General features: G+C 33.3%; 1 long non-coding RNA gene across 1 annotated transcript; it reads right to left on the bottom strand.

The window, feature by feature from the left end:
• Positions 1-4,616: 4,616 nt before the first annotated feature.
• Positions 4,617-5,365, bottom strand: LOC149246605 (uncharacterized). Its single transcript, XR_016265577.1, has 2 exons — positions 5,118-5,365; positions 4,617-4,945 (listed from the first exon to the last, which is right to left on the bottom strand). It is a non-coding gene; the product is annotated as an uncharacterized LOC149246605 (long non-coding RNA).
• Positions 5,366-25,477: the final 20,112 nt, after the last annotated feature.

The following is a 25,477-nucleotide window of genomic DNA, read 5'->3' as shown; positions in this document are numbered from 1 at the left end:
CACTGTTCTGACTGTTTCCATCCTTGCTACTGGTGCAAAGGTTTCATCATAGTCTCTGCCTTGTTGCTGCTTGTAGCCTTTCACAACAAGCCTTGCTTTGTGCCTGTCAATCTTACCTTCGGCATTACTCTTGGTCTTATAAACCCATTTAACTCCAATGGCATCTTTGCCTTTAGGGAGATCCACTAACTCCCATGTTTTACTCTTCTCTATTGCACCAATTTCTTCATTCATTGCTTCAATCCATTTATCTTCATTTACAGCATCTTCAAAATGGATTGGGTCATCAATATGACAATACAAAGCGAATAATGAATTCAGACCAGTATTGTTACTTACCTCTCCTTGTTCATAAATCTCACTCAGATTTCTGAATCTTGGTCTTCTTGGTGTGCTTGGAGTTCCATCCGAACTTGAGGGTGTATTTGATCCCTGTGCTGTTTCAGCAGTTGCTGTTTGTGGTGTAACAGCAACTGTTCTTCCTTGACTTCTCAAGGCTGTTCGGATTCCAGCTTGTGGTGTGGTTTGTTGTACTTGCTGTGGTGTAGGAGGAGCCACCAAGGAAGGATTATTTGCTGCTGTCCCTTCCTCTTCTTCTTCATGAGACACTATTGTCTTCACATTCACTGTTTTATCCAAGCTTCCATCCCAAGCTTCATCTTCAATGAACTGCACATCTCTGCTTACTATTAACTTCTTGGTGGATGGATTATAGAGTTTATATGCCTTTGACTCATCACAATAGCCAATAAAGACACACTTCTCCCCCTTACTATCAAGCTTTTTCCTTAGCTGATCCGGTACATGTGCATATGCCACACAACCGAATACTCTCATGTGAGTGACAGTTTGCTTTTGACCACTCCATGCCTCTTCTGGTATTCTGTTCATGACAGCTTTAGTTGGGCATCTATTCAAGATGTAAACTGCGCAAGTAACAGCTTCTGCCCAATACTCATACGGCAAATGTTTTGCCTTCAGCATACTTCTGACCATGTCAAGAATGGTCCTATTCTTTCTTTCAGCAACACCGTTTTGCTGAGGTGTATACCTTACTGTGAACTGCTTTTGTATGCCATTTTCTCTGCAAAAACGCAGAAATTCTTGGGAGATGTACTCTCCTCCTCTATCTGTTCTGAGCACTTTGATATAATGCCCACTCTGCTTTTCAACAAGAGTTTTGAAGTGGCGGAATTTCTCAAACACTTCACTCTTCTGTTTCAGCATATACACCCATGTCTTTCTGGTGTAATCATCAATAAAAGTTAAAACATATCTATTTCCAGCAAATGATGGTATTTGCATCGGTCCACACACATCAGAGTGAACTATTTCCAAGGGTGCTTTTGCCCTTATACTCTTTCCTGCTGGAAAGCTTTCCTTATGTTGCTTGCCCAAGATGCAGCCTTCACAAAGGCTGTCCGGTTTCTCAATCAACGGCAATCCCTTTACCATGCCCTTTCTGTGCAACAGATTCAGGCCTCCGAAATTGAGATGTCCAAATCTCAAATGCCACAACCAATTCACATCTTTCACCTGTTCTTGAAAGACTTCTTGTGTTACAGCCGCAATAGTTCTGCCTTCCTTCAAATCTGCCCTGAGTTTGAGAGGAAACATTCTATTGCTGGTCATCTGCACCTGTGCAATGATCTTCTTACTTGGAGGTATGTCTCTGATAGTACACAAATCATCTTTGAAGAACACGTTGTAACCTTTGTTCATGAGCTGTCCAATGCTCAAAAGATTACATTTCAGACCAGGTACATAGTATACAGCTTGCACAGTCATCTGTTCTCCATTTTTTGCTCGAATATTGACACTGCCCTTACCCTTGACAGTTATCTTATCATCAGTCCCTGTTGTTACCTCAGATTTCACATTTTCATCCAGATTGGCAAACATTTCAATATTTCCAGTCATGTGATTACTACAACCTGAGTCTAAGAACCAAAAATCTTCTTGCTTGTCTTGTGCTATGTTACATGTTAACAGCACATTCTTTGGGTTCTTATCTTCTTCATTTGCAAAATTAACATTCTGCCTATTGTTCATGTCATTTTGTTTTTTCTTGCATTCATTGGCATAGTGTCCAAATTTTTTACAATAATGACATTGGACTTGGGATTTGTCATACCTTTGTCCATGAGCTTGCTGTTTGCTTGAACCTTCAGCTTGGTTCTGATTGCAGCTCCTTCCGCTTGTGCTAGCTGGATAATTTCTGCCTCTGTTTTGGCTTCTTCCACGACCTCTGTAATTTGCTCTGCCTCTACCTCTTCTTTGGCCAAAAGACATCTGAGTCTTGAATGCTTGCTCAAAAGAGAAATCTGTTCCTCTACTCAGTCTGTGTTCATGAGACAATAGAGAAGCACTCAGCTCATCTACCGTGAACTGTGAGAGATCTTTTGTTTCTTCTATTGCCACCACAATAGATTCAAACCTTGAGGGTAAACATCTCAAGATTTTCTCTACAACCCTTCTATCTTCAAGAATCTCACCATGAGATCTTATCTGGGTTATCAATCCAATAACATGAGTGAAGAATGAATCTATTGTATCAGATTCCTTCATGCTGAGATTTTCAAAGTCTCTCCTCAACATCTGCAACTTTGCAGTCTTCACCTTCTCCATGCCTTGATAGACAGTTTGGAGAATATCCCATGCCTCTTTGGACTTTTTTGCTGCTGCAATCCGCGGAAAAACACTTTCATGTACTGATTGGAAGAGGAAAAAGAGGGCTTTGGCATCCTTCTTTCTGTCACCCTTCAATTGGTCTCTTTCTGCTGCTGTCAAAGCAGCCAGTGCTGTTGCATCTGCAGGTTCAGCATAACCTGTTTCAACCAGCTCCCATATTCCTTGAGAAGCAAACAATGCTTTCATTGTTATGGACCAATAACTGTAATTTTTCCCATTAAACTGAGGCAGTTGGGGATTTGTCAAACCTGTTCCAGTATCTGCCATCTTAACCTGTACTGGTAAAGAAAAGATACTGACTGTATTTTTTTAAAAAACAAGCAAAAACTTTCTCTGCTGAAAAATCTGCTCAACAAACTTCTTACAGCTCCTACAGTGAAAAACAATCTCTGTTTTTGACTCACTGAGTGCCTAGACTAGCTCTGATACCATGTTGGAATTTTCTGATAAATCCCATAACAAACAGACAAAAATCGCACTCTGTTTTTACACAAAAAAAACAGAAAAATTCGCTTGCTGGAAACGGTGTTTCAGCAACACAGTTTTTTTTCAGTTGCTGAAACAGGTGTTTCAGCAACGGTGTTTCAGCAACAGGAAATTTTGTCAGTTGCTGAAACAGGTGTTTCAGCAACGGTGTTTCAGCAACGTAATTTTGACGTCAGGTAATTTTTGAGTTACGACGTGTTTCAGCAACGCTGATCGTCGTGTTTCAGCAACGGTGACGGTATAACAGCAACAAGAAAAATTTAACTTGTATTTATCAAAATAAACTAACTGTTACAGATTTGTCTTCCTCATACAGAGGGAATTTCAAAACTTCTATTGCTGAACATCTACTTCAGAAATTCACTAAGGAACGATTCTGTTCCACAGATGAACATAAAAAACAAATTACATTCAAATTTCTGCACTGCTGTGCATTTCACTGTTCTGAAATTATTCTTCTTCCTCTTCACCCTGCTGCGTGCTTTCCTCTGCTCTGCGTGATTCTTCAGCTGCTGCTGCTGCTTCTTCTAACATTCTAACATTAAAACAGAACTGCTGTGCGGTATTTATATGCTGAAAAATATCTGATTAAAACAATAAACTATTACAAAATATCTTCTAATGTTTATCACTGAATTTATTGCAGCAAGGCGGTGATGCCTTTATCAAAATCAAGTCGGCTGTCTGCAGGGGAAATCAGCTGAAGCTTTAATGCATATTTATGTGCAAAAATATCAAAGGCGACTTTGCTGCACCGAACAGGCTGAAACATTTACTGCAAATCAGATTCATGTACAGCTGTTCATTGTTGCAGTTGGAATTAAATTCCAACATGATAAAAGAAAAATAAAAAGAAACGACAGTTTAGTTAAATGCAACTATCTCTGCACAATAACCTATAGGAGGGGAAAGCCCTAAATTTTGACACTTACTAAGCTCGAAAATAGCCGCCCTCGTGTCGATATGATACAAACAGGATCTAAAGCCCTCTAAAAATGAACATTTCCAGGTTCTAAACCGCTTGTGTAAATTGATTGCAAGGAAAAATGTACATTGACCCACAAAAAAAAGATTCAATGACACTTCAACCGCATAAAATTCTCATTGAAGGGAAATGTAAGACGTAAATGCAAATTTGACAGTTTCAGGAATAACAGAAAAATGCCCAATTACATGCCTTTCCTCATATGAAACCAAAACCAAAACGCAAATGTTAGAGTACTAGAAGAATAACAACCCTCTTAGAAAATTGTATCCCAATAGAGCAGACCTCGACTCCTTCTGGGCGTTTCAGGGTTTTGGCAAGAAAAGAAAATAAAACCCTGAGTGAAAAAAGAAAAAGAAAAAAACCCATATGAGAAGGATTGTTCTGGCAAGCATGAAGTCTTAGTCATGGTCACCATGACCGAAAGATACGCTAATAATGAATTATACCAATAAAGGGGAAAACCCATGAGTTCCAAAAGGGACACTCAAAGTTTTTAATTTCTTTACAGAATAGAGATAAGTTCCATACAAATACACAAAATAGGAAGCCAGGTTAAGAAAAACTGTTACAATATCATAGTGGTCAACTCAACTGCAAAATGAGGTGTGAAATTGAATCTTAGAATAGATGTATAAAAAAAATTAACGATAAGCCTCCCATTTTGCGCGCAAGGTCACTAGCATGAGCCATTTATCCCATAAAAAAATTAACGATAAATTTAATCACCAGAGGTAGCCGGAACAATACCTAGAAAGTGTGGGGCAGCTCTCAAACTGGAACCTGAAATCAACCAAGGGTTTCAATTGTAAACCCTAATAAATTCAAGAAAAAATTAATAACATTATGAATTGAAATTGCAATGAAGGAAAGAATTGACGCTACACGGGATTGTCCTAGAAAACCCTAGGTGCATTGTCTTATTGAACCATTCTCCTGACAGTAAATGCCTCACCTAACAAAAGGAATGTCAATGAGAAAAGTAGAAAGGGTGGAAAATTTAAGTAAAAGAAATCCAGTGAAATATTAAAAAACTGCCAGTTCCTGTGTGAATAACACGAAGGAATTTGGAATTAGTTACAGACAATGCCATTACAGTTCATAGGAGGTGCAGTGTAGGCCGTGTGGCAGAGAATCTACGCTGGAACTATAACAACGAGGCAATAGAGGACTGTTCGAGTCGCCACGACCAAAACAATGGAAATGAACAGACGAGCTAAGGGTAGGGGTTACATTTCAAATCAAACCCTAAATGCATTATCATCGTTGGATCAAGATCTTGAGATCTAAGTCGTCGATATTGTGCTCACTAGAAGGTCCATGTGATTTCACATGGGACTGAATGATGTGGCCCTCACAAATAAAGCCACGTGTACATTCAAATAAACAGTTACATATCCCAAATATGAGAGCAAAGTAATTACCACGAATCATTTCCTTGTGAAACATAATATGAAATGCCAATAATAGATTAACAATATTATTGGTTGTTGTGACCATTAAACATTATGGTAGTGTATTATGTGTCGAAGAGATTATGAAATATTATAGGCCCATTAGGATAATGGACCGCCTCAAAAGTTTTAAAGGACCTTGAATCATTAACCTACAACCCATGAATGTGAAGGAAAATTGCCAATGGAATAATGAAATCACTTACTAGTTTAGAACAATTACTCTTACTCTAAGAAGGGGTCAAATAGGGTTGGGTTGTCTAAATAAAAGAACCCATTTTAATACGTATAACCAATGGAAACAAAAACTATACTCACCAAGATTTATAGCAGACACATTGCTCAAAAACTCTCTATCCGCTACACATACAATTTTTTAGGAGGACAAAGTATGAAATGAACAAGTTAAGCTTCTACCAACTAATTATAGCATTCCATAGGCCAAATTGAACAAAATTTCATATATGGATTTGTCATATAAAACTCTGGTTTTAAGGTTCAATTTAGAAGTGTCTTTATATGGCTTTGCTTTAATATCTATATTTAACCTAGCCAATATACAATTTACTTAAGATTCAATATAAAATTGGGATTTAAAATAAACAAATGCCACGTAGTGGCAATGTTAAAAAATACAATTTACTTGAGATTCAATATAAAATTGGGATTTACAATAAACAAATGTCACTTAGTGGCATTGTTAAAAAATACAAGAATAATGGCATTGCTATTACATGGCTCTTGTTATAATAAATAAATCAAACTAAGCATTATAATCACCATGAATGCTCATTTTTCATTGAGTCAAAATTATAATGAATATAATTGCATGTATTAAATATGATACTGAAATACTTAGAAAAGAAAAAGAAAGAGAAAGGTCACTAAGCCCTTAGTTAATGAAATTTAAGATATACATTAAAATAGAGTTCAATGCGTTCAAATCCCCCGTGGGTACTTAGGTTAGTCTTAACTTAGAAAAAAAAAAAAAAAAAATAGAGTTCAATGGTTTAAATTATTCACTTATTTAATTTTTAAATAATAATTTTTTTTTTTATTTGTTAATTTTTTTCAATTATATATATATATATATATATATATATATATATATATATATTATTTTTATTAAAATTATGATATATTAGTATAATACATATATTATTAATAGAAAAAATAAATAAAGTGGTTTTCTACTTATGAATTGAATATTGATTTGATCCATTACCACTATACCTACTACTAAAAAAATTAATTAATTAATTTAACCAAAAACTTTATAATAATTTAAATAAAATATTTACATATTTCATCAAACAAACAATAATTATAATAATGTGAATAATAAATAATTATAATCATTTTTTAAAAGAGAAGGAGAGATTAAAAATCACTATAACAATATATAATATATCTCTATTTATATTAAATAATAATTATAATAATGTCAATAAATAAATGATTATACATAGAAGAAAAAAAGGGGGGCATTGTTGGTGCATCGTGCAATTATTATGAAAAATTTGCCCCCTACTTACTCATTGAATGTTCATACACAAAGGACTTATGCCATTTTCTCCCATCCAAGATTGGCCAAACATGTTAATGGCTAGGGGAGAACATCATAGAAACCTAATAATCATGGTACATCAACAGAAAAGTCAAAGATTTCATTGTCCTTCCTCTTCTCACCTGCTGGGGCATTTGGCTTGCCAAAAACAATATCATTTTCAATGGCATCTTGATTCCTTAGAAGTCTTAGCATCTCAAACTCTTGTCATCCTCAACCTCGTACCCAAACCTAAGGTCACACAACACGACATAATTTCCCTTGAGTCCCAAATTTACAGATCCATGCCTTGGCCTTCTTCGATGGTGCCTCTCAGGGAGATCCAAAGGTTTGTGACTGGCATGCATTACTGCACATAGATGCAAAGCATTATTTTTACATCAAAATGGGTTTAGTAGAGGGAACCAATAATTTTGTTGAACTAATCGCTCTCAAAATTCTACTAACTTTTTCTATTGAAAAATATATCCTCTCTCTTCAAGTTTTCGAGGACACTGAGCTACCAATTGGATAAATGGTTCATACAGATGTCACAATCAAAGGATTCAACCCCTGGTGGATGAAATAATTCGATTGAAATTCACTCTCACTTATTTCTTTTCCTCGCATCTATACATGGATCATAACACCATCGCAAACACCCTCTCTAAGGAGGGTATTTCGATGGATCGTGAGACATGGATGATCACATACTCACAAAATGGCCTCTCCGTTGAATTGTACCATCGACCTTTCATCAAGAAAAACAACACAAATTATTCTTTTTTGCTTTATTCATTGTTTCATTATTACCTCACCAACAAGTGACTCTTTCATAATTTTCTTTTCTTTTATCACTTGTTGGTAGATATATAGTTTCTTTTATGGCAACACTCGTTGAACATATTTTTTTTTTTTTGTTTTGACATTTTTGTTTAATGACAATCTTGCCAAATTATAGGAAAAACCTTTAAAGGTTTGAAATAACATCCAAATGTGTGTTTGACATCTATCAACCATCATCCAATTCACATGTATCAATAGATTGTAATTTTATAGGAATTTAGGCTTTTGTGATCTACATTATGAATATTGGGAAATCTTTCTACAATAATCACATTAGAAATATTTTGTGGACATGTGGACAAAATATTTCTAATATAATTACTGCCAAAAAAATTCTCAATATTCAGAATGTAACTTATTTTATGTGATAATAAAATGAAACTTTTTTAAATGAAAAAATAAATAAATAATTATAGTAAAATCTTAGGGAAAAAACAAATTAAAAGTAATTAAAATAATATATTTATTAAAATTCTAAAACAACATTCATAAAATTTGAAGAATCATATGCTCCTCGATACTTAAGTTACATCTAGTTAATTAAAAAAAGTATTAAAATTACTTTGATTTTTTTAATGATTATAATAATAATAATAATAATTAATAAAATAATATTATTATTTTTATTTGTTTGTAAATTAATGTAAGTTTTGAAATCATTAGCATGTCTAAATTGTAGTTTGAGTCATTTTGACTTTGAGGCATCTAAATCGTCAAAATCACTAAAAATTATATTTGATCTAGGCCACACCAGCCTTTAGCATGACTAAATTTCTACTAACAAAATTTCAAACCAATAACCTTTTCAACATAAAATACTGTAATAAAATGTTATAAAATGTCATTATATTATATACCCCATACACATTATTATAACTCATTCTCATTTAAATTAAATAATTATAACTCATTCTCATTTAAATTAAATAATTATAATCTCAGTATGGTAAGAGGGATTGCATGCTACAGGTACTTGAAATCTGATGTGCTTCGCCTGCTCAGGTTCGAACCTCGTTATTTATGTCTTCATGGTTTTTGCTACAGTTTCATTAGTCAATCACAGTATGCTTTTTTATGACATGGATTTGTTTTCATAGCATTCCAGATATTTTGTATTCCAGGTGGTTATGGAGTAGAGGACTTAAATTTGCGTATGGTGGTAAACAAATTCATGTCTGTCCTCAAGGTAAACCCGCAGAGTAACCAGATCTTGGGATGCAACCCATGTACGATTATATTTGGATCTGCTTCTGAAGAATCCTGTGTTAAGCTCCATTAATTTAACACAAAAGCTACCTTGATTTATGGAGTTGCAGCTTTTCTTAACTTATGGAAACCAACTGCAGTAGTTTCCTTAAGTTAAGAAAATCAACTGCAATTACTAAATTAATAATTGGGAGCTACTAAAGTGGTCCATTACTTTGATCTCATCTCTACCTTGATTTGTGGTTTTTCTAACACATAGCATTTAGAAGCTTGATGGAAGCTTAGCTATATGTTTTTCTGTTTGGTCCCCAAGCTCATATCTCAACCCCCTTCAGTTCTACACCATCTAGCTGAGATAGCAGAGCTCGGAAGTGCCTTTCAGAATTGCGTTCTTTTGCTTGGACAGAAGCTGGAGTGCTGAAGGAGAAGCTTGTGGACTGTGGCCTGCATCAATACATCACCGATGGCTGGAGGTAACTCGTATCCCTGGGCAATAAGGTTTAATGATTCTTTGAGTTTATTCCGCATGCAGAATCAATGGTAGAATTGTAGAATGTCTAACAGTTGGTATCGGAGCAGAATTTACCTCTGCCTTGGTGTGCGATTCGAATACTTTGAAGTGCTTTGTATTTGTAATTTTTCTTTTTTTTGTGCGCGTTAATGATTATATGCAAGTACAGTTCGGATTGTTTGATGTATTGAGTCCATTATCAAAGCTTCTGTACTGTAAATATATGTTGAATGTTGGATAAGAACCGTAAAACTGTTTTCATTGTTCCTTATAACGGAGAACAAAATCGTTCCATTAACAACGTCTTTGCATAATCTTCATTGCAACTGCTAATTGTTGTGTTTATGCAACTTTCCCCCTGTAATTTCTGTTGTTAGAAACGCATATGGTGTTCTCTTGCCGCAACATTTGTCATGGATACTTCATGTATATCGCCGCAACTTAAACGGCATTATTGATAAGAGTAGATTACAAATTTATGCATCTGATCTGTGAATTTTTGTTCAGCATGATCCTTTCAATTAAAGCTCTCAAGTTCTCAAAGGTATACGCTTTCTATCATATTTGTTTATTAAGATAATTCAGAAAATTATCAGAATCAAACTATGCTCATATCATAATGTCAATTGTGGAGTTTTTAAACAAAAAGTGCACGTCATGCATTTTCTTTATGATTCTCTTTATGAGAAGCAGCAAGGAAATAAGTATAAGGAGATACGTAGCTTATATGGTAGATAATGAAATTAATTATAAAGTTTTAGATCATCAACTCATTCAAAGTTTGCGTTGTATGTCATTTGATATTACTGCGTATTCTTATTTTGATGTTAAATCCAAGAAATATGCACCTACAGCAATGTGTCATTAAACTGTTTGGCTAAATGCGCCATTGAAAAATCAGTTAAATCTCAGAGATTTTAAGGGGAAATTTTGAGATATCGCAGGAGGGTATCTCATAGTAGTATGAGAGCATGTTCTTGCACAGCTGTGAGGGTCAAAGGGGCAGTTTGTAACAACAGTTAATGAGGACTTCGAATTCAGTGGTTTTTTAAACAAATGGCATTTTCTTGTTAGAAAATATCGTATTTGTCATAAGATTTTTTGTACAGGTCAGTTCAAATTTATTTTATTGCTTTGTTTTGTTTCCTGATGCCTAAGTTGAATTAAGGGGTTCAGGGAATGTATTGAAAGCAGAGGATTGAATAATTAACCAATACGGTTAATTATAATCTTGAACTGGTGTCAAACAAAACTTAATCACTCCATTTAGATGATTAAATTCCTGCAACATTTTTTTTTTTTTTTAATAATTATAAATACGATTTATTTGCATATTGTATGAGGTCCATTTAGTGTATTGAAGCCAGAAGCGGGATTTATATTTTGTTTATTCTATCTCCATGCAAGTGTATAGCTATTTTTTTTTATAGCCCACGCAAGAGGAAATTATGTTCTTAACAGTTCCTAAAATACGGCAAGCTGGGATAACAAAACTTCAAAATCTAAAGATGTTATTCTAAAAGGATCTCTTCGGTGGAAGCTTCTCATCACCCTATCGATGGGTTTTCCATTGCTGGACCTGTCTTTTCAATACAGCTTGCTGATAAAGCCCACTCCCATTCTCGTGGGCACATCGCACTCCCACTCTCGCAGGTGGGCACACATTTAGACGCACATTTAGACGCACATTTATAAAGTGCAATGGCTTAATTTTAGGATTTTTATTAAATCGGAATTTTGTATTTATATCCAACTTGGGATTGGATGAAGGTAATATATCTGAGAACATCAGAAACTCAGTAAAATTTGCATTTGACTCTTTGCATCTCAAATCTTTTGAGAGGTATGCTCAAAACTTTTATAAATGGGAAGACGTTGCCCACCGCGAAAAGATTCCGAGAAAGCCATGTCTTCTGGTTATAGGTCTGCCGGCGGTATGTGGATGAGTTGTTTCAATTTTTATATTGTTATTTTGAAGTTATATTTAATTATGGAGGCTCACATGAAATTTTATATAAATATATATAAATAATATTTCAAATTTGCAGTTTGTTTGCAAATTGTTTAGAGCCCATTTTTGTAATTAATTTAAGAATTAGTCTTAAATGAATTATGGGACAGTTAGATTGAGGAATGTAAATTTAATTTCATTTATCTTGTGAGCAAAATAGCTTGTTTGCTGGTCTATTTTGTTGTTTTATAAACTTAAGGACGGAGCTTGAAGTCAAGCCAGCTAGTCTTCGAACTGCATTTGCTATGCAAATGCAAAGTAGATCAAAGTTGATTCAGACAATCTCCGGGTTAAGTTTATAAATTGAACAATCAATTTGTAGTCATTTTCGATAATGCTGACTGCTTTTGATTTTGCTGGAAAAATATTACAGTTATATGCAGTTTATTAAAATGTCATTTTGACTTACTCCTTTCAGTAAACATTATTTTTCTCTCTGGTTAAGTTTTGTTTATACAACAAAATTAATGTCTAGTGATCCATGTAATTTTAATTAATTAGAGAGTAGCCACAGCATCTTTAATTAAATAAAATTATATATTGATTGGCAAGATCACATAAAGATTATTTAGACATTAAATTGTAATTAATTACAATGAATATAATAAATTTTATCCCACAGGAATTTTTATTATATTTATGTGATTAATTAGGATAAAATTTCATAACCTACCCACAGGAGTTATGAATTAATAAGTTTTATCATAAAGTTTTATTGAATCTGCTTGAATTGAAAATTTAGCCCACAGGCAATTTTCATGTCATTTGATTCAATTCTTTTTAGCATGTTTTACATTGGTAAAACGTGAAAGATCATAAAGTTTTATTGAATCTGCTTGAATTGAAAATTTAGCCCACAGGCAATTTTCATGTCATTTGATTCAATTCTTTTTAGCATGTTTTACATTGGTAAAACGTGAAAGATCATAAAGTTTTGTTGAATCTGCTTGAATTGAAAATTTAGCCCACAGGCAATTTTCATGTCATTTGATTCAATTCTTTTTAGCATGTTTTACATTGGTAAAACATGAAAGTTCATAAAGTTTATTGAATCTGCTTGAATTGAAAATTTAGCCCACAGGCAATTTTCATGTCATTTGATTCAATTCTTTTTAGCATGTTTTACATTGGTAAAACATGAAAGTTCATAAAGTTTTATTGAATCTGTTTGAGTTGAAAATTTAGCCCACAGGCAATTTTCATGTCATTTGATTCAATTCTTTTTACCATGTTTTACATTGGTAGAACATGAAAGTTAATTAAGCCTCAACATAAGCATGTGATTCTTTATTTTGAGCAATAGTACAACCTGCAAATTTTTCTGAAATTCGTTCTGACATTCCCGAACTTGAGGAAGTAATCTTGTTTGTTTGTTATGAATCTAATATGGTTAACGTTAATAAACAGTGAGAAGTGAGCAAAGCATCTTATCAGGAAACAAGATGGGCTCGCATGTGGAAGCTATAAGAACATGTTATTTAACTTTAAGTAGTGGCTTTGTTTTGGAGTTAGAAAAGACCTTTTATGTTCCAAGTTTTTCTAGAAACTTGATTTCAGTTTCAAGGCTTGTACCTTTTGGATATTCCTTAAACTTTTCAGAAGAATCTTTCAGTCTATTCTATAAATCTGATTATGTTGGGAATGGTATTTTGTCTAATGGTCTTTACTGCAAAACAAAGTCACATATGATTCAATGCATGTTCACATTGGCACTAAAAGATGATGATTAATAACACTTCTTCATTAATGATTGATAACACTTCTTCATGAATAACACATCTTCATTGATTCCCCTCTAGTCATGGTGAGCAATTGGTTTGCAAGCTCAAGAAGTCATTGTATGGTTTAAAACAAGCATCCTCCCAATGGTATTTGAAATTCCATAATGTAATTTCTTCTTTTGGTTTTGTAGAAAACATTATGGATCAATGTATATACCTGAAGGTTAGTGGGAGTAAAATTTGTTTCTTGTTTTACAAATGGATGACCTTTTGCTAGCAACCAATGATAAGGGTTTGCTACATGAGGTGAGACAATTCCTCTCTAAAAGTTTTGATATGAAGGATATAGGTGAGGCATCTTATGTCATTGGCATTAAGATCCATAGAGACAGATTTCGAGGCATCTTGGGTCTGTCCCAGGAAACCTATATTAATAAAATTTTAGAGAGATTTCAGATGAAGGATTGTTCACCAAGTATAGCTCCCATTGTGAAGGGTGATAGGTTCAATTTGAACCAATGCCCGAAGAACGACTTAGAAAGGGAACAAATGAAGAACATTCCATATGCTTCTGCTGTCGGAAGCCTAATGTAGGAATGTTGGGACGATGTCAGAGTGATTCAGGTTTAGACCACTGGAGAGCTGCAAAGAAAGTAATGAGGTACCTACATGCTTATGTATAGACGGACGGACAACTTGGAAGTAACTGGCTACTCAGATTCTGACTTTGCTGAATGTGTTGATTCACGCAAATCAACATCAGGATACATTTGCCAAGCAGACCTTGATTGCCACTTCCACTATGGAAGTCGAGTTCGTCTCCTGTTTTGAGGCTGCTTTACATGGTGTATGGCTTAAGAATTTCATTTCTGGGCTTAGAATTATGGATTCTATATCTAAGCCATTGAGAATATATTGTGATAATTCAGCTGCTGGTTTTATGGCTAAAAAAAAGTGGGAGTCAAAATAAACACATCGACATTAAGTTTTTAGCTATAAGGGAACGTGTTAAAGAAAATAAAGTGGTCATTGAGCACGTCAGCACTGAGTTAATGATCAATGATCCTTTGATTAAGGGCATGCCACAGTTAATTTCAAGGATCATGTATTGAATATGGGACTTGGTTCCATTATGCAGTTTTTTCATTGTATGGACAATGTTAATGAAATTCTTAATTATTGTGATGTTTTTTCTCATATTATGTGCACCTTAAGTTGATTTGAGAAAATTCATTTAAGAAGGACCAAGAATAAACATAGGGTTTATTCATTAAGAAATTGTTGCCACATAAATTATAATAAGAATAAATGCATAGTAATACATGGAAGGTAATACTCGTCATTAGAGGACTTATCGCCATGATTCATGTATCTATTACTTAATACAGATTATCAATGGTTTTTAAGTTGAGACATTAAGTTTGGAAGTATGGACCAAGTGGGAGAATGTTAAGCTCCATTAATTTAACACAAAAGCTACCTTGATTTATGGAGTTGCAGCTTTTCTTAACTTATGGAAACCAACTGCAGTAGTTTCCTTAAGTTAAGAAAATCAACTGCAATTACTAAATTAATAATTGGGAGCTACTAAAGTGGTCCATTACTTTGATCTCATCTCTACCTTGATTTGTGGTTTTTCTAACACATAGCATTTAGAAGCTTGATGGAAGCTTAGCTATATGTTTTTCTGTTTGGTCCCCAAGCTCATATCTCAACCCCCTTCAGTTCTACACCATCTAGCTGAGATAGCAGAGCTTGGAAGTGCCTTTCAGAATTGTGTTCTTTTGCTTGGACAGAAGCTGGAGTGCTGAAGGAGAAGCTTGTGGACTGTGGCCTGCATCAATACATCACCGATGGCTGGAGGTAACTCGTATCCCTGGGCAATAAGGTTTAATGATTCTTTGAGTTTATTCCGCATGCAGAATCATTGGTAGAATTGTAGAATGTCTAACATCCCGGGGCTGCCATCCTTTTATGTTATGCTACTATCTTTTACATACAGTGTTTCATAAGTGTACATAGCTTTGGGAAAAATGATAAATGATAAAATTTAAGTGTACATAGCTTTGGGGGTAAAAATGATACATGATAAAATTTAAGAATACAGAGCTTTGGGGAGGAAAAATGACAAATGATAAAATTCCTCTTCCATTTCTTTTGAAGAAAGGAAAAACCAAAAAATTTAGTAAACAATAGCAACATCAAAGCAGGCCTCTCAACTGTTTAGTGTAATGTGTTGAAAGAGTGGGCAGGTGGAGAGAGGTCGCAGAGACATGCAAATTGCTTTATAATACAAAGTGATTTTTTTGAAAAAAAAAATAAAAATGTATTGATGTTGTCCAATAACAACATGTGAGTGATGTTATCAATTAAAAAATTATAACTTAGAGTATATTTATGAAATATAGCATTTTAAATTGAAAATTGAAATTGAATTTGTAAAAGAAATGATGTTATATAAAAGTGAGTACAATTATATAAATTAAATAGACTATAAAGTTGATAAACTTTAAAATATTTATTTTATGATGCATTTTATATTGTTAAAATTAAGGTAAAAAATTAAAAATTAACCTTATTATTATTATAATATGAGTTAAACATACACATATTAAAAAAATAGGTAACGAGATTATTAATTATAGAGATTCATCTCCAATTTCCTATAAATATTCTTAATTTGTTTATAGGCTTTGTTCCAATGCCATGGCTTACTAATACCATATGTCCAAAAATCATAACACATGTTTATGTGATTTATTTTTTTATTTGTTTTAATTAATTAATTCAATTAAAAAAACATAACTAATTTGGAGATAGATCTCAATTATTAATTTATGAATACTACTAAGAATATTCTAAAATATTCCTTGAAGGTTAAATACTTACCATCCAGCTAATAATTATTAATAATAAAATTAAAATTTTGATAACGCTATTCCCAATAGACATAATTAAACATTGTTAGTGATTAGAAATAATTTTATTATCTTTCCATCTCAACTTAATTACTTCAAATGACATTTTATACTCTAAATACCATCATTAAAACGAAAAGAAATATTTAATAAATTTTCTTAAAATATGTGTTTGTATACAATACTTGTAACTTGCATCCATAAACACAAAAATCCGATAAATTACGATGTTGTACAACTTTTTAAACACACACACACACACACACACACACATATAAAAACATAGCTTAAAAGTATGTTTGAATAGTAAAATTACAAAGCTTAAAAATCTAAGCAACCTAATTTGTTATGCTGTAGGTGTACCTAATTCAACTTGTAGATGTAGATTTGAGAAATTTTGATTTTTTAATAAATGAATGCACAAGATTTGATTTCAAGAGAATATTATTCGTCTTATACATGATTGATATGAAAAGGATTTGAACAAATTTTCAGCTTCAAGCCAATAAATAATAGATTAAATATAAATATCATATATTTTGCCACCTCTTAGGTGAAGTGGAACCATTATTCTAAGTAGAATTGAGCAATTTTGTCTATTTTCATTTAAATTACTTTGGTTTCATTTGTAGCCTTTTAACCACAATCAAAGCCCTTGAAAGAAGCCCCTTACCTCTGGTAACAAACTCTTTTGGCTCTCCATGCGAGGTGATTCACGTTACCACCCACAATTATAGGAGCCATGTCAAGTATTTAAACCATGAACCAAAAGGATTATTAGGGTTATAAGTATTTTCTATAGTTATTTATGGATACTCATCAGGTGCTCAGAATTATGCTCAAAAATCAAAGTTGTCAGAACGGTGTGGAACATGAACGATCGCGTAGTGCTCATCGTCTTGAATCGGGCGCAACTCATTTCGTGCGAAACAGACTCTATATGACTCTAGAAATGAGTTTTGTCCACTTTGTCACATAGACAAATTTTCAAAAAAATTGGACAGCCTAGTCAACAGTCCGTACTACTAATGTGACGCTGATAGAGCATGGTGATGTGGTGCTGACTAGGTTTATTGATAATGAGTTAGATAGTGCCAAGTGGCACACTCTGATTGGTCGAAAATTTATGGTTTTTATTGGTTGGAATAGTGGCGAAACATGGGCTGACACATGGCCCAGCAAGAGGCCACCATGTGGCACCCCGGGAGGCCACTAAAAGTTGGTTCAATGACCAAGTGGAGGTCACGAGATTCAAAACCATAACCTTCCAACACACAACACAACGTCTTACCACACTACCTACACCATAGGTCTTAACCATATGGTGGAACGAGTTAATGTTAAAGTTTATCAGGAGCGCCGGGGGGGGGGGGGGGGGGGGGGGCTAACCACCAGGCCTTCCCCTGCTGGTCCCCAAAACCATTTCATGTGAACACACAAACAGGAACATAAAATATAACCACATGATGAATGTTAACCACCAGTTTTGAAACATGTGAACGTGCTTAAAGTTTACTAGCCACCGGCGTTAAGAGATAAGTGTTGGGCTAATTTATTGACTAAATTAACACAAGTATTTAATTATCAATCCGAGTTTGTAAAACTTGGAAGAAAATCCACTGTATTTGGACATCAGATATAATCAAGTTTAGAAGATAAAATTTGAAGATTTAAAGAAGTACATATTACAAATATAAACCTATGTTAACAATTTCTAATTCATTTATGTAATATATGAGGGAAGAGGCTCCTAACTTAGGAGAACCAGGTTGTCCTTCCCTACAATACTACTTTCATGAAGATAAATCTAAGAGCACTAATTAACAATGGTTTATGATGCAGAAGATGTAAAAGTAGAGGCTCCTAACTAAGGAGGTCCATATTGTCCTCCTTCACAATCCTACTATATCACAATCACCATTGCTTCAAACCAGAAATGCATAAATAACTTCAAATAAGAAAAGGAGAATGAAATTCAGTTTTAGTTCAAGATCAAATAGAATGGAAATTTAACTTAAATTACTTTGTGTCCCTTCATATGTAGATTAGAATTAAACCAATATTCATTCAGCAATCATCACACATCTAAATACATTTGAAACAAAAACTAGTCTATGAAAACTATGAAAATTGAACCAAGAAGTTCACTTAGCTTGGTGTGGGGGCCCTCCACCCTTCCCTTGCACACTTTAAGAAATCTCAGCTACAACAAATTCAATAAATCAACCAAGCATGAACAACAAATTGGAATGAAACAAGTTCTTCAAATTAGCTCCCAACTCCAATTATGCAAAAGTTACATACAAATTCCATTACAAAAGCCATCAAAGTCTTGGCTTTAAATAGAGGTTTAATGAAACAAACTGATCTATATTATCTCTAACACTCATATCTACTCATATCCACCTATCTAAGTCGCACTCAGCCAATTCATCCCAAGAAATATGGTCAATCCCATAAAATCTCAAAACTGCCCTATTTCCTAGGGATTTTCTGGTGACTAGTCATGTTTGACTAGCATTGACCGGGCCTAATAAAGCTTGTTCTAGCTGAATCAAGTGGAGTTAGCTTAGTCCTAGTTCCCAATCTGTCCATCCATGCATCAAAATCGAGCCCAAGTGTCCTGTAAATATGTCATCCACATAGCTATTACGGGAATTTCTGATTCAGTCCAAAATTGCACTTGAAACTCAATTTTCATAAAAACTTATAGAAATTGCAAAATTAAAATTAAACACCTGAATATGCATAAAATAAATCAAAATGAGATGGATGTGATGGAAAATGGATGGAAAATATAAGGATTAAGTAGGTTTCCCTAAGCAAAAATAGACCAAAACTGAAGGCCAACAATAAGCGGTTAGGCTAGCTAACCGCCAACGTAACCATAACACGTAAAGTTTGGCATGTGGTCGTTGGGCTAACCACTAGCAGTTTTGTCATCTCATGGCAGAATTTTCAACCGCCCGTATTCCGGCAGATTTGTGGGCAAGTTAGCAGATTTTCGGGCTAAATTGGTGGTCTCGTGCCAAAAATTGTGGAAATTGTCGAGCGAATAGTGGGGAAACTAAGAGAGGTCATAACTTCTCGAGTTTTCGACCAAATTGGGTGTAAAAAGAGGCTAGGTAGCTATTTTTGGACATTCTCGACTCATTGGAGTAGGTTTCAGAAGCATTTGAGTATTATAAACACATATTTTTACACATTTGAGAATAAAAGAGAGGCCCAATCCATTGGAAGCTGGACCAAGGAGATGTTGCCCAAAAGGGGTGAAATCATTCATCATGTTCCTGTTGTGATGTGTTTTTGGTAATGTTCTGTACATTTTTTTGTCGTTGTTCAGTCTCTTATTTATGTTAAAATTGCTCATAACATTAACGTAAAAGTTCATTTTTCACTTGCAAAATCCATGAACCCTTAAGCACATGAATAACATTTTGTTTCTAATCCCAGGAGGATCTTAGCATATCAAACTAATATTCTTAATCAGATCAATTATAGTTAAATGTTTGATTGTTAGAGAACCTTTTTCTAATTTGGTCTCCGGTCTGGTTTTAAAACATGTGTAACGAAATTTTCATTTATAGGTTATTTCAATGTCTAAGATTTTAGTGTTCAAGACTCGAGTTGCAATTTGAAACATGATTCAGAGGGAAGGGAATGGTAGCCATAAATCTGGTTTTAAAACATGTGTAATGAAATTTTCATTTATAGGTTATTTCAATGTCTAAGATTTCAGTGTTCAAGACTTGAGTTGCAATTTGAAACATGATTCAGAGGGAAGGGAATGGTAGCCATAAATCGGTGCAGTGAAATAGTGGATAAATCTCAACAGGGCGTGGAGCACCTACTCCCCGTGAATCTTTCCCCATAAATGGAAGTTAAGTTCTACCTTTATATGATATTCTCGATCCTGCATTTTTGCTTTCGGTTTGATCGACTTCTAATGGATCTCAATGTTCACAGATACAATATTATTACTAGCTAAGAAAACCCCAAGTAGAAGTAGATGAGACCCAAGGTGAAAACGGAGGTTCAAGAATATCATTTACAAAAACAAAAGATGGAGCTCAAATCTCGACGAGATGCTCAACACCATGACAAAATGCAAATACCTTTGTAGTAGTTGATTAAAATCCAAAATGTTGGTACTAAAGTACAACAATGGACTAGTTTAATTAAATGTATTTTATTTTTAAAGAATTAATACATGTTTTTCTTATAATGAATAATATTAAATGTATTGCATTGTGGTTGACTTTGTGTATGTAAAAGAAATGTTTTATATATTGTAGTGTTTTTTGTGGAGATTTTTTTATGATGCATATTCTATTGTTGTGAACATATTCCATTTATCGTGATTTTATCCCTATCATTTAATGGTTGACTCATTATTAGTAGTTATCTTTAGGTTTCATTGAGAAATCCATTGGATATATGTATGGATTTAAAATGACTTTTATGTTAACTCAACTCGAAATACATTTTGATTCTTGTGTTCAATTCACATGAAATTGTCCAAATAAATTGAATACTTTTCTTTTACCATTTCTTTTCTCTTGTTTGGGGAAATCTAGTTCCACATTTGCACTTATAAAATCTTCATTTCCCATATAATTTTATATTTTTTTGTAATTTTCCACCATCATTAGAAATATTTCTCAAATTTTAGGATAGAATGATAAATTGATTATTGAATAGTTAGGTTATGTAGCATTTAATTAATTATATTAAAAAATGGTCCGAATAAACGCATAGCAGTAAAATTATTAGGTTTGATCAATAAGAAATTAAAGAGGTCTTTTAAGCAATGAATATAAGTGCTTTGATGTTTTCATTGTTTTATATTTTACTTATATACGTTGGTTTTTGAAGAGAAATGACAAGATATGATTACAAGTGGCTTTTATATGTATTGACAAACAATTTACTTAATCCATTTGATTAATGTATTCCTTCACTAGTAGTGGTAGATTATTGAATAAGCCTATGAACTATATTAACCACATTTATTAATGTGGTTGTGTCAGTAAATACTATTAAATATATTGCATTGCGGTTGAATTTGTGCATGTAAATAAATGTTTTTATTTATTGTTGTGTTCTTTTTGGAATTTTTTTTCATGATGCATATTTTATTCTCGTGAACATATTCCATTTATGCTTATTTTACACCTAACATTTAATGGTTGATGCATTGCTATTATTTATGTTTAGCTTTTCTGAATATATGTATGGATTTAAAATGACTTTCATGTTAACTCAAAATGAAATACATTTTGATTCTTGTGTTCAATTCACCTAATATTGTCCAAATAAGCTAGATACTTTTCGTTTACCGTTCTTTTCTCTTGTTTGGGAAAATCTGGTTCCACATTTGCAGTTTATAAAATCTTCATTTCCCATGTAATTTTAGAGTGTTTTGCATTTTCCACCATCATTAGAAATATTTCTAAGATTTTAGGATTGAATGATAAATTGATTATTGAATAGTTAGGTTATGTAGCATTTAATTAATTATATTAAAAAATGGAAATGAATAAATGCATAGCAATAAACTTCTTAGGTTTGATCGACAAGAAATTAGAGACTTCTTTTAGACAATGAATATAAGTGCTTCCGTGTTTTAATATTTTACTTATAAGTGTTGGTCTTTTAAGTGTAATGCAAAAACACGATTATAAGTAGCTTTTATATGTATTGATAGACAATTTAGTTAATCCATTTGACTAATGTATTTCTAGTTAATCCATTTGACTAGAAATCGTAATTTATTGATATAAATCTACAACATATATCAATCACATTTATTAATATGACTATGTGAGTTATTATGTTACACTTTTCTTTTCATAACCAAAATCTCCAATATTATCACATTTTTCTTTTCATAATCAAAAAGTCCAATATTATCATAAAATTTGAAAATGGTAGCGATGTTGCTTCGTGTACTAGAGAGTGGTTCTAACGTTGTTTTTAATATTTTGAGAACAATCAATAGAGTTTAATCTATAATAAATTGAACCAAAATTTTATTTTCGCATTGGTTTTTCTCATATTACTTGTTTACGAGCAATTTATTGGTTTTTAAAGCTAAATGCATAGATATTGCATATTATATTTTTGGATATGGGAAATTTAAGGTTGTTTATTTTAATTTTCATTAATAAATAATCAATAAAAAATTGAATATATATATATATATATATATATATATATATATATATATATATAGATATTATTTTGGATAAAATAAATATTATAATAATAATATCATTTTAAGGTTGTAGTTAAGCTAGATATAGAGGCAGATCTACTGCAGTCTACTGCGATCTAAGGTATGATCTACTATGATCTACTGTGATCTACTGCGGTCTACTACCGTCTATTTTTATTCTCGCAAGGTGCTATTACTACAGTCGTTTTGTTTTTTCCATTATACTATTATTATTGTCACGATCTACTGCGATCTACTGGGTTCTTATGTTTTGTCGCGATCTACTGCGATCTATATGGGTTCTAGAATATTGGATATTATCACATAATCTAGCAACCTGGAAAACCGTTCTGCCGCGAGATCTGATAACTTTTTACATTTGGGTCTCTATTGATTTCTGCCACGATCTGATTCCAGTTTTTCATTTGGGTCTCTTTTCGTTCAGTAATAGTGATCCGGGTTCTTCCGTTCTGTCGCGATCTACTGCGATCTACTCGGGTTCTAGAATATTGGATATTGTTGCGTAATCTAGCAACCTCGCAGACTGTTCTGTCGCGAGATCTAATAACTTTTTGCATTTGGGTATCTATTGATTTCTGCCGCGAGATCTGATAACTTTTTGCATTTGGGTATCTATTGATTTCTGCCATGATCTGATTCTAGTTTTGCATTTGGGTCTCTATTGGGCCGCGATCTGCCCAATAATGAGTCTCACCACGATCTCCTGAGCTCTCTGCTTGGCAATCTGGACTTCATTAAACGACAGAGGGACAACATTGTAAGAAACACTTTGACTCTGATTCCAAATGGCTCCCAGCTTCGCGAAGATAGCTGCTGGATCAACTCTGTTTTCCTCTGGGGGGAAAGCTCCTGCCCATATCATCAGTGAAGCCCCAACTCCCACTATCCAAATGGTCCAAGCCTCACTCGATGAGGCTTTGAAGTTTTCTGAAAGTACCCTAATCTGTCGGTTCAATGGTTTTTGGCCGTGGCTGACAACTCTCCACAGTTGGATCTCGGAGGTATGGAAGCCTATCATTTCTGATGAAATTAATATCTACCCGTGTGCTAGAAGTTTCTTTATAGTGGATTTTGAAAACCCAAAAAGTAGACAATGTATTCTAGATTCCAACCCTTGGTTTTGGGAAAACTCAGGCCTATTCATGAAGCCATGGAACCCATCATTCGATCCCTCAACAATAGTCAAAATTGGTATATTATATCTATTTTTAGGGGACAAAGGGCGCATGTTGCTAAAGTTTAGAGAAGTGTAAATATTTTACTTGATTTGAATTTGAATCTATGATCTTTTACAAGAAAATATATGGTTTTTAAAAATATGACCTTAAAAATATATAATATAACATGAAGGCAAAATAAAAATAAAAGTATACATATAATGCAGGTAAGAATAACAAAATAATTGATGTTAGTGGTAAAATTGAATAGTGAATTAAGCTTAGTATACCCTCGAAGGAGGGGAAGCAGACGTCTAAGAGAATAAAGGGTGGATATATTGTAAAATAAAGTAGAGTGTAGTTTTTAGGATAATGGGTCAATGTGTCCCATGGAAAGTATAAAGTTTATCAAAGATATTTATGTAAAATTCACTATGTGACATCAATTATAAGAAATATGGTTTAAGTCCATTTTATCATGTTTTCAAAAAAATGAAACTTATAAGTGACGGGTGCTTCCAAATTTTAACACATTAACAGTTACTAACTTTCTTGTCCCTTGGATATACCAATGGATCACACTATCTAATAATGAAAGGGATATACTTGGGTGGGGGAAATTTTTCTCTCTTACAAGAATTATATAGATGGTCACATGGAGATGAAGATAAAGCAATGCATGAAAATAAATATTATTCAAACAAAGGGCATATTTGAGAAGAAACATATGGATTCCCAGGTGCTAATAAAGTTTCAAATGGTCATAGTATGAATTGTAATCACCCACTTTCTTCCCTCTCGATTACCATGCCAATTTATAATATTACATGGGGAGGAGAGATGCATTGAATTCAAATTATTGAAACAAAAATGTATGATTCTAGCATGTTGCAAGTAACATATTGTCATTTCAAAAAATTCAATTGTTAAAGGAATAGCATTTGTGTAATTTACATATGCTCAATAACATATTATCACACCACCAATGGCAATTTCATAATGCTTATTAAAATATCGTCACACCACTAAAAGTAGCTCTAAAAGAGAATAACTTTTGCGTAGATGCTATAAAGTACCTCAAAGAACCATAGTCCCATATATTGCAAAAGAGATTTCCAATATTTTCTTGTATTAGAACCACAAGTTCATATTGCAAAGACAAATTGTAAGCGAAGACTTTCAAATATTATAGAGACATTTCATATGTCTTATTTATTTTCAATAGGGTACATTTATCTAAATTCCTTTTTATTTTAAATGACTTTAACTTAATCAAGTCTTGCAGAGGAAATTAAGGCTTTATTTTGGTTTGTTTTTGTTGAAAATTCTAATTTAAAGGTAACAAACATGTGAGAAAAGACCAAAGCATACATGTGGCACACTAAGTTGAGGCATTATAGGGGGGATCACCAACTAACAATCCTAATCCTCTTTAATTCCAAGTTAGACTCATTCAACTCATATCCCAATAGTCCTAAACATTTATATTGATTTACCATAAGATATATACAATAAAATGCTTCCACATACATTAGTACGAATGGAAATTGGTATAGTCATTTTTATCGTTTAATTTTTGTTGGAATTTTTTTTCTAGTTAATAGGAAGATATTTATATGTATTGACAAACAATTTACTTAGTCCATTTGACTAATGTATTCCTTCACTAGTAGTGGTAGATTATTGATATAAGCCTATGAACTATAT

Source organism: Pinus tabuliformis, chromosome 7 (assembly GCF_031772625.1).
Source record: "Pinus tabuliformis cultivar Carrire ecotype Pingquan chromosome 7, CPIR1, whole genome shotgun sequence".
In the NCBI taxonomy this organism is placed as follows: Eukaryota; Viridiplantae; Streptophyta; class Pinopsida; order Pinales; family Pinaceae; genus Pinus; species Pinus tabuliformis.
Note: the sequence above shows the minus strand (reverse complement) of the source record. Positions and strands in the feature narration are given on the sequence as shown.